The sequence below is a fragment of the Gorilla gorilla genome, chromosome 4, assembly GCF_029281585.2.
Source record: "Gorilla gorilla gorilla isolate KB3781 chromosome 4, NHGRI_mGorGor1-v2.1_pri, whole genome shotgun sequence".
NCBI classification, from domain to species: Eukaryota; Metazoa; Chordata; class Mammalia; order Primates; family Hominidae; genus Gorilla; species Gorilla gorilla.
Genome location: NC_073228.2, coordinates 21861076 through 21874441, shown reverse-complemented (window position 1 = coordinate 21874441; position 13366 = coordinate 21861076). Strand labels below are relative to the sequence as shown.

The following is a 13366-nucleotide window of genomic DNA, read 5'->3' as shown; positions in this document are numbered from 1 at the left end:
ATCTCAGCATACCTAGATCACAGTACAGGGAACATAGCTGGTGTTCAATAAAAGCTTTGAATATGTGAGTATTTATCACCTTTAATAGTTTCTTCTCTGTTTTTTCTTTTTCCTGATTTCAGACATCCACATTCCACCCTGGGCCTTGCCCGTCTGGTGAGCCCAATCTCTGCTGGTCAGTCACGCAGTTGAGGTCAGGGAAGGTATGTTGGGATGGGCTGACATGAGGGGTAATGAGGGTCAAGATGAAAGTTAAGGCTAGGGACATTCTTTTGTGTGTGCATAGTTTAATAAAGACAAATCAGTCATTCTGCATGTTGATCTCTATAAATGACCACATCAACATATCTGCTTTAAAGTGGCCGTGTCCCAGTGGCTTCTTCTACCACTGTCACTTTTGAAGGAGGGTCCTGTTCCACTCCTTCATCACTATAGTGACCTCTATTAAACAAAAGAGGTACCAGGAATCAAACACTACATTTCAGATGTGAAATATCTCCCAATAAACCAGCATTCACTACTTCCACTGGGAATTCTCTGTGGCTAGAAAACTATTTTTGTTGAATCTTTGCCTTGATTTTCTGGGAAAGATATATTTTTAACCCCATTCACCTTCCTCCCTCCCTTTCTCCTTGCCCGTTTTTGCTAGCCCTCTGAGCTTGACATTGATTAACTGTTTAGTATAATCAGTTGCCTAAATTTCCCTGCTTGTGAGTTTCTCCAATCCCTAGAGCTGAGGGCATTTGATTCCACACGCACGCCCCTCTGCTCTGGGCCGTGGGATGGGTCATTCCTAGAACTCCTAAGTGAGTGGCTCTAAAACTCATCTCAGGTGACTTAGCGAGCATTTATTGCAGTGAGTTCTGCTCTGAACCTGTGCTCCAGTCCTAGTGACTGAGCGTTGTTTTTTCCTGAGTTCAGGTCCAAATAGCCACCATCACTCTGATTCCATGTCCAACAGTTCCTTTTATTATGAAGGCTTAAAACTTTAGTAATAAAATGAGATAAATTTCTCATGTTTTTTTTTCCCCAACATGTATTATCCTGTGACCCTGAATAAATATCCCAAACTAGTTAAGCTTCAATTATTTATCTTTAAATAGGGGATAATATTGATCCCTTGTTCTCAGGGTAACTGGGAGAATTAAACATATTTCATGGGCATAAAATGCCTGGCATGTAAGAAGTGTTTCTCTCTGGCTGATAATTGTTATCTGATTATCCTCTCTCAGTTTGGAGGTCCTAAACCCCAGCTCCATATCTGGATCTGTTACTTTTTTTTGCCATACCTATTTGATGCAGACTTCTTACTTACATAAATATCTACATACTGCCTATTATCCCTTTTCCTAACTTCCCCAACACTGGGTTTTCCCCTCTTTCTCTTCCCCTGTTCTCTCACTGGGTGACTGTTAAGCTGATTAACTAAAGCCCTGCCTCTTTACTCCCTGTTCCAGCAGCTCAACTGAATTTCCGTCCTTTCACAATCATAGCTGGATGCGTCCCAAAAACAGAAAATGCCACACTCCAGTGGGCAATCCTAAACTCTTGGCTTTCGACCTTAGAAGTCTGGCCATTACATTGCCTTTGAATCCACATGTGTCAGATCTAATATACTTAGTTGAAGATTTACTATCTTCTCCCTAAATAACTGCTCCCGGCCACTAGGATGATCCTCTCAGCTCCCCAGCCCCACAATCTGCTAGCATGGAGCTGTAAAAGCTGTATTCCATCAGCAAGGATCTCCCAAGGCTAAAAGACCCAGAAACCTGGCCATCTGCACCTACAATGTCAGGAGATATACCCTCTTCAAAGGGGAAGGCACTGCTTCTACTTAAACAGTTCTCAATTGTGATGACAATACATACTTCAATCCTGTAAAGTTTCTCCAGACACAAAGATGGAAATGTGCTTTTCTGCTTCCCAGTCTCAGGCATTCTTTTATCTCTAATTTGACATGACAAACAGACTCTCCATCATCACCTGTTATGGTGTGAATGTCTCTTCATTTCATTAATGCAGGGCTGCCACTGACATAAAGGGCTTTTTTGTTTTGGGTCACTCTTCTGTACCCCTATCCTTCCCATATCTAATAATCACCATTATTATATTAAAAGGCAAATTTCTGATCACAGCTTGATAGTGTCCTTGAAGTGAACAGGACGATTTTCTGTCTACCCAGTGAAAACAGCCTTTGGTCTTTCACAGTGATTTCACAGACAACCTAGAGCCTACGAGGAGAATGGAATGTTGATCTCTCTCAGGTCAGGAACCAGATTTACACACCTACACACTTCGTGCACACACACACACACACACACACACTCATTTCCGGCATCCAGTCTTTATGATGAGAGCTAGTTCTTCAGTAAGAGCCCAGCTTCTGGCTGCAGAAGGAATTAATGCCAAGATAATTCTGTGTACTTTGGATCCACGCAGTAGGAAGCTTCATGCTTGCTGCTTTCCTCAGGATGCCCTGTGACATCACCCACACTGGATTGTTTTTCCTTTTGTGTTCAAACACTTTGGCTTCATTCCAAAGGGTGTCTGAAGACAACAAGCCTTCCCTCCAGCCTACCCACTGGCCACGTAATCCCACAACTGGAAACATTCTTCTGCATGAAAAGGCATCACTCAATTAGCTCTCACTCAGAGCACCCCTCCCACATCTCAGCTTCCTTTGACCTCTTTCCTTGCCGATGTTTTAGATTCTTAATGGTTTGGTCTGGTGGAGGTCTGCTACAGTCACTTGATACTCGTACTTGTGTCCCCCAGTGTGTATATCAAGGGCTGATATTATAAGAGTGAGTAGATGTATCTCAGGAAAAATTAAAAATCACTTCAGATGCTGAAATAGTTCACTACAACCCTGGTGTCTGGAGTTGCAGGGAATAGGATATAATCTCAGTTCTAGAACACACGGTTCAAGCTGTATACAAAAGATATGCACATCTGAGGGCATGAGTGTGACATTAACCATTATGCACCACTCACACCAGTTACAGAGATCTGGGTTGCAATGCTAGTTTTTTTGCTTAGCTTGTTAATTTGCAAAACACAAAAGATATAATTTGCAAAACACAAAAGATATAATACAACCTGCTTTTCAAGATGGCTATTAGGATTATGGGAGAGTGACACAGCACTGAGCCCCAAAAAGAGGAGATGGAGCTGGGCTAAGGGGAAGGTGTCACTAAAAGCAGAAGCTGCGAGCACACAGAAAAACCTTGATTAGCATCATAGATTGTCTGCAGGCTGGACCTTCAAAGTTGTACCACGCTGAATACTTGGTTGTACTATTAGACTTCCTGGCCATTACTGCTTGGATAGCTGAGATTTTGATTAGTGCTGTTCTATTAAACTGGTAGTAAAATATCTTTGGGGAAAGGAATGGGGTACTTATGCTCGCAGACAGGCAAGGTCACTGATATGGTTTGGCTGTGTCCCCACCCAAATCTCATCTTCAGTTGTAGCTCCCATAATTCCCATGTGTGTGGGAGGGACCAGATGGGAGATAATTGAATCATGGGGTAGTTTCCCCCATACTGTTCCCATGGTAGTAAGTCTCACGAGATCTGATGGTTTTATAAGGGGAAACCCCTTTTGCTTGGCTCTCATTCTCTCTCTTGCTGCTGCCAAGTAAGAAGTGCCTTTAGCCTTCCACCATGATTATGAGACCTCCCCAGCCACGTGGAACTGTGAGCCCATTAAACCTCTTTTTCTGTATATAAATTACCCAGTCTCAGGTATGTCTTTATCAGCAGTGTGAAAACTAACTAATAAGGTCACCAATCTCAATGTGTTGCTTTCATACAAAGAACATTCTTTGATTCAAATGAGAAGAATATACATCAGAGTGGTCCTGCTCAGGAGAGGAAGTGGAGACCCGCTTTGCTTGATGGCACAGCACAGATAATGTGTTGCCACACTCAGGTGCCCCTGGGACCAAGAACCCAAGAACCAAGTATGAGTCCTGGAGGGCTAGGGGTTGATGGGCAGGGCCTTGCACTCCTTTTGGTTTTCACAAGGTTTTAGTGACATTTAGCCAAATATGAATAACAGGACAAATATTCCTTCAGCCTATTATGTCTTCTCTCGTAAATGTTTCTGGATAAGGGAGCTGGCATGGGCGTATTCACAAGTTGTTGACAATCTGTCTTTGAGGACTGGTTTCTAATTTTTTTTTTTCTTTAATGAGGGCATCCAGTCTATGTTTCTAGGGTAAAATTACATGAGATTTGGGAGTTCAAATGCCAATGATGTTTATAATTCTCAGCTAAAATGCCAGTATTTCTTTCTCTTGTCTTGAACTCTACGAATGAAAAAAAAAAATAGTGTTATAGTATAATCCTTCCAGTTATGTTTTAAAGTTCTGCAGTACTCCCAAACCCATCAGTTGAATGATCTTTTCATAAATATTATCTATCATTTATGTGTACAAAATGGCATTTTGATTAAGTTAAAGCAAAAGGTAATTTTATTACCAGAGAAAATATTCATCTCATCCCTGTCCCCTTCTCTAATCAACCTCAAATAAAACAAGGCCATGTGGTCTACAGTTAAAATTGTTATAAATAATATTTAATTAAATCAGTATCTAAAATTATTGATTTTTAAATACATATTGGAAATCTTTCTCCATGTAGCCATACCGTACACATTCTTGGCTAAGAAATAATTTTGTTTTGGATGCAGGAAACCTATTTGTTCAAGGCAAGCACCACTCAAATTTTCATAGGCAGATTATCTGCCAGATGAATTAGCCCAAGGAATTAAAATTAAAATTCCTAAACTTCCTTCTGCTCAACAACCCAGAATGTTCTCCTTGGTTACATCTTTCTCATCTGATAGCTTGATTTCAAGGGAACAAAAAATCAGTTTTAATGGGGCATTCTTTTCAAAGCATATAATTTATTCCAAGTCAAATGCAAATTGATTTCTCACTACTTTCCTTTTATGGCTTATCTATGACACCAACTTCCTTCATTCGCCTAGAAAATCAAGAAGTAACCACCCAAGCCAAATACCAGGGAAGCATCTTTGTTCCTTAAATGCTGGGAAAAGTCTTAACCCTAGTCACCTTTCTTTTGGATCTAGCAGCGTCTTTCTCACTTTGATATTATTCCACCATAGAAGCCTATATTCTCAAAGAGCTGTACTGACAGCAGGGCTGTGGTTTACTTGGCAACACTGAACTTCTCAAGGGCAGTAATATTCCTCATAATTCTTAATCATAGTCTTCACAATACTTCAGATATAGTTGAATGTTGATTGAATTTAAAAATACACAAAGATGTGTCCATAGTTTTTTCCAGTCCCTTACCGTCATTGGTGTATTTGGCTGAATGGTATAGAAACTCTTCCCGTGAAGGTTTAAACACCTTACCATCATGGTTTCAGGGAAAAGTGCTCCCATCTTCCCCAAACTCAGTTCTTAGTTGCCCATCAACATGAATATTCCAGACTGAGAAATACTGGGAAAGTATCACTTTTCTTTTTAAGGAAAATATTACTAACTTGGGTTGCCGCTGTGTGTATAGACATTCACAGATAATAAAATTCCAACCTTCCAAATCAGGACAGGATGATTCATTCTTCTTCTATAGCACTATCATGGAGATAAAAAGCGTGATTGGAAGAGAAAGTATTTTAAAAAACATGGAAATTCAAGATTCTATCAAATACACTAACTCCTGTCAGCTCTCTAAATCTTCTATTATCTGTAGTAAGTGGTAATGCTTCCCTGCTAAGAGGCCTTGAGAAGGCACACACTAACAGAAAGTTAATCTCATGTGACAAGCAACATATAGCTTAAGGTATTGTCTCAAGATGCTATCTATCTGGATCTTCCTAGGAAGATCTTTTGTCTTGTATTTTAAGGCCTTCTTAATTTATCTATATCCACAGGGAAAATGGGAATTGAGCCATCAGCCAATAACACTTACTTTATTTTCCTTTCCAATAAAGATGTCCTGAGTTTTCATTGCAACAGCTTAAAACAGAAACCCAATCACTTAAAGGTCAAAGAAGTTGTAGACACTATCCAGGGAGTTTCTGGTCTACGAGTAAATCACATCTGTGAGTTCAGTGATTCCCAGCAGATTGAATAGACTAATAAACAGACTCTCTGTAAATTGCCAAAGAGGACAGTTTGCAGGCAGTTCTCACAAATGGGAAAATAGCAACAGAGAGACAGGAGTTGGATTTCTGTTGGCATACCGTAAATACCAAATTTTGAGAAGGTCAAAAGTCATGACACATATGCCTTCCATAAATTACATTTGTTTTGAAATGCACAGTTAGGTTCAACCAAAGCAGCTCCCATACAAAACTACATGGGAGCTATTAAAGGTTAGTCATAGGTAACCTGGCATTCAGAAACACCATGGAGAGTGTTGTCATTCTGTTGAGAAACACAAAGCAGGTAACTAGTACAAAATGACTTCTATTCTTAGCAATACTTGTAGTTCCTCTGGGCAGTTCTGTCATGTCTCCTTGAAGGTTAACGAAGGTCAAGGCAACTAGATGCTAAAACAGAATTCTGAAACAAGTCTGGGAAATTGCCAATTTTATAATTAATGGTGGGGGAAAAAAATGCCAGTTAACTCTCTCCCCATTTGGGTCTACACTTGAATGATGATATTAATCTGCATAAGATAATTCCACTTCCCATTCGTTATTTGGTTTGGCTAAGACTGTAGTCATAGCTACATGCACTGTGATTAAAAACTAAACAATACCACCTAGTATGAAAGGAGGTTTAGAAACACAGCTTCTTTTTATCCTCATAGCAATCCACTGATGTGCATTTTCAGATGGGCAAACAGAGGCTCAAAGAGGTCGATTAGTTGGTGCAAACGTGCACAGTCTTACTAGCAATCAAGCAGGTACTTAAACTCAAATTCTTATGTATCAGAATCTAGGTCTCAATTTTTGAAACATAAGGTCTCAATCTCCAAAATGCATAAGAATCAATTGAGGACCAATCAAATCAGGATTGGGGTGAAACTCAAGAATCTACAAGTGCAAGATGTTCTCCTAGAATTTGAAAGCAAATAGTTGACTATACTTTAAAAAACACTACTATACTATACTGCTTGTAGGGATATCTACATGAGGTGTTGGAGGTTATGAATATGTAGCTTGAGGTTATGAATATCTAGCTGGGGACAGCTATTTAGGCAAACCTGCATCACGAATACATAATTGCCCTCCTCAGAACTCATTCACTTAAAGGACCATTTACTTGAGTTTTGTACATCTGGCAATAGAGACCTCAAAGTAGGAAAGTTGCAAAACAGCACAATTTTTAACATTTTCTTTCCAAAGTTATTGAAAATATTAAGATAAAAGAAAGATTCTTAAAACAGACATTGTTATACAAGCCAAGAAATAAAGGTATTAACAGTTTAATATGGTTTGGAATGGGAAAGAGACAAAAGGAGGCACCAAAAAGGGGAAATGCATTTGGTGCCCATTTAATGCTAACTCTGCTTCATCCCTGATTTGTTACCCACTGTTTTCATGATTTCTCCAATTGCTCTGCAGTGGCCAAATGTGATGTGACTCCCTCTTCCTCCCACCTCCTTGTTTTAAATGAGATCTGGTTTTACTTAGATGAATTAAATGTCACTATATTTGTTTCTGTAAATTGTTCCAGCAAAAATTACAGCATCGATGTCTGACTTTAAATGTCTGTATGACTGTCTGCCTTGCTGGGCTATTTATAGCTGCCTTTTAAAAGTCTAATAAATGCTTTTAGATTGCTATTGATTTGTTTCCCCTTTACAAAGCCTCAGAATTAATATTCTTCAAAGTATTAACTGAAAATACCTTTTTTCTTTCTGCAAAAGTCATGCATGTTTACTGTTAAATTTTAGAAAATATAAGTATGTGAATAGAAGAAAAAAGAAAACTAATCACATCAAAATTAACATTTTGTTGTATATCATTCTGTTTTTCTCCATTTTTAAATGTATTTAAACTTAAAAAATTTTATTGTATGAGAGTTTTTATAGCCCTGTTTTTACTTTCATTTAAAAAGCCCACATTTTTTTCCCGTCACTCTTCTACTCCACTTTTAATGGCTATAGAGTAATCATATGATTGTACCATTACCTATGAAATCAACCTCTCATTTATAAAATAGCTAATTCACATCCAGATTTTGTCACTACAAATAGCCCTCCAATGTAGTCATGTCTTTGTATTCATCCATAATAATTTCTTTAGAAAAAAATTGCTGAGAATGGAATTGCTGCATTGGAGGTTGTACCAGATTCATAGACTATTGTCACACATAGCTAGCTTACCTCCAGAAATAGTTCAAATTAAATGTATACAGTTGAATATATCTTTAAAGTGACAATATAATAACACATTAATATTGGGGGAGTCACATTTCTAGTAATTCAATTATAGACTTAACAAATTTAATTAAACACTTTTACACAAACAGACACTTTTCAAAAGAAGACATACAAGCAGTCAACAAACATGAAAAAATGCTCACTATCACTAAGCATCAGAGAAACGCAAATCTAAACCACAATGAGATACCATCTCACACCAGTGAGAATAGCCATTATTAATAACTTTAAAAACAACAGATGTTAGCGAGGCTGCGGAGAAAAGGGAGTGCTTATACAGTGTTGGTGGGAATGTAAATTAGTTCAGCCACCGTGGAAAGCAGTTTGGAGATTTCTCAAAGAACTTAAAACAGAACTACTATTCAAACCAACAATCCTGTTACTGGGTATATATTCAAAAGAAAACAAATTATTCACCAAAAGTTTCATGCACTCACATGTTGATAAAGGCACCATTCACAATAGCAAAGGCATAGAATCAACCTAAGTGCCCATCAATGGTGGACTGGATAAAGAAAATGTGGTCAATATATGCTATGGAATACTACACAGCCATAAAAAAGAACAAAATAATGTCCTTTGCAGCAACATTTACGTAGCTGAAGGCCATTATCCTAAGTGAATTAACACAGGAGCAGAAAACCAAATACTGCATGTTCTCACTTAAAAGTGGAAGCTAAACATTGCATACTCGTGAACATAAACATGGCAACAACAGACACCGAGGACTACTAGAAGGGAGAGTGGGCAGGGCTTCAAGGTTTGGAAAACTAACCTCAGCATCACACCAAACCTCAGCATCACACAATATACCTGAACCAAACCTCAGCATCACACAATATACCTGAACCAAACCTCAGCATCACACAATATACCTGAATAACAAACTTCGACATGGACCCCAGAACTTAAAAGCTGAAAAAATAATAATAATATAAAATTTCATACTGAGCTCTGTTATCAGTCCTGAGGAAGACGATACATAAAAACAAATAGTATCACCTTTGTGTTTTCTGTTTATAAGCTGGTATCTGCTACGGGGAGATGTAGGATAAATGGGTGTTTGGAGAACTGTCAACACTGATGTTTTTATAGTCTTGGGAGTACTAACTCTCTTATGAGTGATGAAATTTCCTTGAGGATAAGTATCATCTTTGTATTATTCAATTATTTATTCATTTATTTCTTCAAAATATAATTAGTAAGTGCCTATACATCACATATTGCTTTAGCTGTTAGGGATATAGTGGTAAATAAGACAAGTATGGCCCTCGTGGAGCTTACAATTTATTTCACAGAACAATCTAATCAACAAAAAAGTTAATCAGTAGCAGAAACATCCTTGGGCTTTAGAGCAGGGTATGGCAAACTCTTCTGTAAAGACTCAAAGAAACTAGGATAATATTTAAGGTAGTAAATATTTTAAGCTTTGTGGACCACATGGCCTCTGATGCAGCTACTCAACTTTGTAAGTTTGTGTGATGTAGGGGAGGAAAGACTTTCCCTCTAGCCTCAAGTTCAGTAATTCAGTAGAACTTATGATTGTTCAGAACTTGAGTCTATAAAATAAGCTGACAAGAGGCAGATTGTATCAGTCCATTCTTACATTGCTATAAATATCCGAGACTGGGTAATTTAAAACCTAGGTAATTTAAACCTGTTTTAAAGAAAACAATAAGAACACAGGGACACAGGGAGGGGAACATCACACACTGGGGCCTGTCGGGGGTTCGGGGGGCTAGGGAAGGGATAGCATTAGGAGAAATACCTAATGTAGATCACGGGTTCATGGGTGCAGCAAACCACCATGGCACATATATACCTACGTAACAAACCTGCATGTTCTGCACATGTTTCCAAGAACTTAATGTATCATTTAAAAAAAGAAAAATAAATAAACAAACAAATAAATGCTGAAAAAAAAAGAAAAGATGTTTAATTGGGTCATAGTTCTGCAGGTTCTCCAGGAAGCATAATGCCAGCACCTGCTTCTGGGGAGGCCTCAGGAAGCTTACAAAATGGTGGAAAGTGAAGGGGGAGCAGGCACATCACATGGTGAAAGCAAGAGCAAGTGAGAGATAGAATTGAGGAGGGAGGTGCCACCATTTTTAAATGACTAGATCTCATAAAAACTCACAATCGTAAAGACAGCACCAAGCCATGAGAGATGCGCCCCCATGATCAAAACACAAAACACCTCCCACCAGGTCCCCCCTCCAGCACTGGGGAATACATTTCAACATGAGATTTGGGTGGGGACAAATACCCAAACTATATTATTCTGCCCTGGACCACCCCAAATTTTATGTCCTTCTCCCACTGCAAAATACAATCATTCCTTCCCCCAAATTCCCAAAAGTCTTAACTTATTCTAGCATTAACTCAAAAGTCTGAAGTCTTATCTGAGACAAGGCAAATCCCTTCCACCTATGACAGGTTAGTTACTTCCAAGATACAATAGGGGCATTGTACAAACAGGCGTTGGATAAACATTCCCATTCCAAAAGGAAGAAATTAGTCAAAATAAAAGCTCTACAGGCCCCACACAAGTTTAAAACTTAGCAGAGCAGTCATAAAATCTTAATGCTCCAAAATAATCTCCTTTGACTCCATGGCCCACATCCAGAGCACACTGGTGCAAGGGGGTAGGTTCACAACGCCTTGGGCAGCTCCACGTCTGTGGCTTTACAGGGTTTAGTCCCTGAGACTGCTGTCACAGGTTGTTGAATGCATGTAGCTTTTCCATGTGCAAGGTGGAAGTTGCTGGTGGATCTACTCTTCTGGTGTCTGGAGGATGGCGACCCTTTGTCACATCTCCACTAGGCAGTGCCCCAGTGGGGACTGTGTATGTGGGCTCCCACCCATGTTTCCCCTCTGCCCTTCCCTAGTAGACGTTCTCTGTGGAGGCTCCACCCCTGCAGCAGGCTTCTGTCTGGGCACCCAAGCTTTCTCATACAGCCTCTGAAATCAAGTAAGAGGCTACCAAGCCTCATAACTCTTGCATTCCATGGACCTGCAGGCTTAACACCACATAGAAGCCACGGAGGATTATGGCTTGCACTCTTTGAAGCAGCAACTCAAGCAAGCTGTGTCTGGGGCCCTTTGAGCTAAGGCTGGAGCTGGAGTGACCTGGATGCAGGGAGCAGTGTCCCAAGTCTGCACAAAGCAACAGGGCCCTAGGCCCTGCCCACAAAACCAGTATTTTCTCCTAGCCCTTTGGGCCTGTGATGGGAGGAGTTTTCTAGAAGATTTCTAAAATTCCTTTGAGGCCTTTTCCCATTGTGTTGGATATTAGCACTTGGCTCCCTTTTAGTTATGCACATATCTCTAGCAAGTGGTTGCTCCACAGCCTGCTTGAATTTGTCTCCCCAAAAAGCCTTTTCTTTTTTGCCATGTGGCCAGGCTGCAAATTTTCCAAACTTTTACACTCTGCTTCCCTTTTAAATATAAGTTCCAAATTTAGGTCATTTCTTTGCTCTTGCCTCTGAACATACGCAGTTAGAAGCAGCCCTGGTATATCTTGAACAATTTGCTGCTTAGAAATTTCTTCTACCAGATACCTAAATTATCACTATGAAGTTCACACTTCCACAGATCCCTAGGGCAGAGGCACAATGCAGCCAAGTTCATGCATGAGTCACCTTTGCTCCAGTTCCCAATAAGTTCCTCATTTCCATCTGAGACCGTGTCAGCCTGGACTTCATTTTCTGTATCACTATTGGCATTTTAGTCACAACCATGTAACACTAAGCAATTCCAAACTTTCCCTCATCTTTCTGTCTTAGAACTTCTGAGTCCTCCAAACTCTTCCACCCTCTGTCATTCAGTTTCAAAGCCACTTTCGCATTTTCACGTGTCTTTGTAGCAATGCCCCACTCTCAGTACCAATTTTCTATATTAGGCTCTTCTTGCATTGCTATAAATACCTGAGACTGAGTAATTTATAAAGAAAAGAAGTTTAATTGGCTCACGGTTATGCAGACTGGACAGTAAGCATAGTGCCCGCATCTGCTTCTGGGGTTGCCTCAGAAAGTTTACAATCATGGAGGAAGGTGAAGGGAGAGCAAGCACTCCACATGGTGAAAGCAGAAGTAAGCAAAAGAGACAGAGAAGTGTCTGGGGGGAAAGAGAGATGTCACACACTTTTATATGACCAGACCTTGCAAGAACTGGTCGTGGTCATGAAGACAGCACCAAGCCATGAGAGATCTGTCCGCATGATCCAAACCACCTGGCCCCACGGCAACCCCACCTTCAGCATTAGGGATTACAACTCAACATGAGATTTGGGCAGGGACAGACATCCAAACTATATCACAGATTAACAGGAGAAAGTGTATATGCATTTATCAAGTGCATTTTCTTTTATAGGAAAGAAAAGTGAATACTCAAGAAACCAGTTAGACTTAAAAGCTTATTACCCCCTCTTTATAAGGGAGAAGAGAGTGGGGATGCAGACAAGTTAGGGGGTATAAATGATTTGGGGGAAAGATGATGGGTCCATAGAAGAAGAGGTGACAGTCTGTGACAAAGTTTGTCTGGATGTGGCATGAACTTCCAGTTACCCCTTCTGGGATATGAGTTAATCTCTGGTTGATAAAACTGGGGGATGGCAGCGGTATCAATGACAATTAAGAAGTTCTTTTTGGAGGATCTGTCCCTAGGCAGATAAGGGGATCCCAGAGAAAGACTCTGCCTACATCTGTTGTCCCACAGAAACTCCAGTTTAATGTAATCAGCTACCAAAGTGGCATATTTTGGGGTGGCATTTCCTGAACATTTTCAGGAACAATATGTAGCCACAGACCTTAAACAATGGTCTGGCTGTATTCCAATAAAACTTCATTTACAGAAACAACTCAATACTCAGATTTGGCCCTCAGGCTGCAGTTTTCTGACCCCAGTGTTTGTTAGTGAAAAAGGAAGATACGGTGAAGATCTCTACCTATCACAGAACGGTGAGAAGAGTAGTAGGAAATACTTTAGAGAGAGGGCCA

The 13366-nt window shown here is 39.9% G+C and overlaps 1 protein-coding gene across 3 annotated transcripts in view; it reads left to right on the top strand.

Annotated features, from left to right (window-relative positions):
• KCNJ16 (potassium inwardly rectifying channel subfamily J member 16) overlaps window positions 1–13366 on the top strand; it is a 58493-nt gene that overhangs the window by 32782 nt on the left and 12345 nt on the right. Inside the window, exon 1 of one of the 3 annotated variants that reach the window (XM_055386667.2) lies at window positions 141–203. The exons of the other annotated variants lie outside the window; for them this stretch is intronic. The gene's annotated coding sequence lies outside the window, so the exon portion shown is untranslated. Of the gene's footprint in view, window positions 1–140; window positions 204–13366 lie in introns of those variants that run through there. 3 annotated transcript variants of the gene reach the window in all.